The sequence below is a fragment of the Octopus bimaculoides genome, chromosome 25 (genome assembly GCF_001194135.2).
Source record: "Octopus bimaculoides isolate UCB-OBI-ISO-001 chromosome 25, ASM119413v2, whole genome shotgun sequence".
Lineage (NCBI taxonomy): Eukaryota > Metazoa > Mollusca > Cephalopoda > Octopoda > Octopodidae > Octopus > Octopus bimaculoides.
Window position 1 is genome coordinate 12,010,447 of NC_069005.1, and position 2,076 is coordinate 12,012,522.

Consider the following 2,076-nt stretch of genomic DNA (forward strand, 5'->3'; position numbering starts at 1 on the left):
GCAAACTTATAAGCGCCGCGTGTGTCGGTATTCTTCAGAAATACAAGAATTCTCGGACGCAGGAATGTTTTAAATACTCTTCAGAAGACGGAAATAAGTGGCCAGCAAGCCTCCACAGAGAATCGGATCTTCTCGCTCTTAGTTTGCGCCTGAGAGCTCTGCACCTGGCATGAAATACCGCCGTTTTATAATGGTAGCTATACCTTTTTGAACGTGAAAACATCTTGTAAGCGCCGGGGTTGTTGGTATTCTCGAATGAAAGAAGGCTGTGAAGACAGCATAGGTAATCGGAACTATTTATATTAGGTTCAACGCTATGTTTTACAAGCTGTGTATAATTTTAAAACGCCACATATACATGTGAACAATATATCTTTTGTTATGAACAATATTCATATGAACAATATATCTCATATATTTGCAGTTTATATGAACACTACATATCTTATGAACACTATTTTTGTGGTCGATGTATCTTATAAACGCTCTTTATATTAACATATATAATGTAAAGTCTTTATTAATGATGTATCACCTAAAAGGCCAATTTTAAACGATAGATATTTTATAAATGCTATTTTCATGAACAATGTATGTATTGTCAACAATACATTTTTGATATGTAATTCCTATAAATACCAATTGTTTAACGATCTACGTTTTATAAACGTCATTTTTATAATGACTGAGTTTTTGCACACTTATTTTATATATATTTTTTATACTCACACTCATTTTCGAACGGTGTTATTTTTTATTAAAAATCAGAAACCATTTGCACAAGCTATATATCTTACAAAAACACCAATTTCCCAAGCGCAGTATCGCTCATGAACGATATTTGTATGAACAATCAATTCATCGTTTCTAAACGCTACTTACATGAACCATTTGATCTTTATAAACAGTAACTTTTAACGTTATGATTCTAAAAACACAATTTGTGAATTCGATATATATATCATTATTTAATATCTATGAATGTTCTATCGTTTATATTCGATATTTATAAGAAATATATATCTTTATAATAAACATTTTTATTGACGATGTAATTCGTAAGCGACGATGTCAATAAATGTTTTTTACAGACACATTTATTAATAATGTATTGTTTCTAAAGACTATTTTATTGTGACTTAAACTAAGTTGCGTCATTCACTTCGTTTCTCATTCATTTGGAATAACGATTCACCGTGATCGTTTGGACTCCTTTTTGATCAGATCTCACTGACTTATGCATACAAAACAATTTATTTTCATAGCTTGAGACCCTGCATAGGCTAAATAATAACTTGTCAGATCCTAATGCTGATATGTTTAACGAGAAAAACAAAGCTTTTTCTTTTAACTAGAAATAATGTTATAAATTATGGTTTCAAATTTTAGCACAAGGCAGCAATTTCGAAGAAGGAGCTAAGTCGATTAGATCGACCCCGGTATTCAACTGCTATTTCTTCTATCGACCCCGAAAGGATGAAAGACAATGTCGACCTCGGCGGAATTTGAACTTGGAATGTAAAGACAGACGAAATACCGCTAAGTATTTTGCCCAGTATGCCAATGATATTGTGAGAATGTCGACTGCGTAACAAGTGGCCTGCAAACTTTTACAGATTATCGGACCATGTACTTCTCAGTTCCATAGAAGCGCTTTGTACCATTAAGCTAAGAGACCCTCGGTTTCTAAGCTACAAATAATAGCGTGTAAATATTGGCTAAATAGTTACTTTGGATAGTAAAGGGCGAAGGTTGTTCGTAGTTGTTGAAACCACGTCTTCTCAAGCATGGCATACGTTCTATTATTGAACCAACTCATTCCTTCGAATTTGTTCATGTCATAAAAATTTAGAAACTTTGCGAGAACATGAAAGAATTTGTTTTTAACGGTTGAATTCGAAGTGGATAAATCTATAGATAATAGTCTTTAAACAGTGCATTAAAAAAACTGTTTGGATTGACAAAAGATATTGTTATTGGAGAATTTATTACTCCCTCTGGTACTTCAGAAATATTTATGCCAAGGAATAGAATGTTTTAAAGTCTGCATTTGGAGATTGTTAACAATTAACTAAA

The 2,076-nt window shown here is 32.5% G+C and overlaps 1 long non-coding RNA gene across 1 annotated transcript in view; it reads right to left on the reverse strand.

Annotated features, from left to right (window-relative positions):
* Positions 1-2,076, reverse strand: part of LOC106870537 (uncharacterized) — a 179,125-nt gene that overhangs the window by 1,285 nt on the left and 175,764 nt on the right. The gene's annotated exons all lie outside the window — the stretch shown is intronic.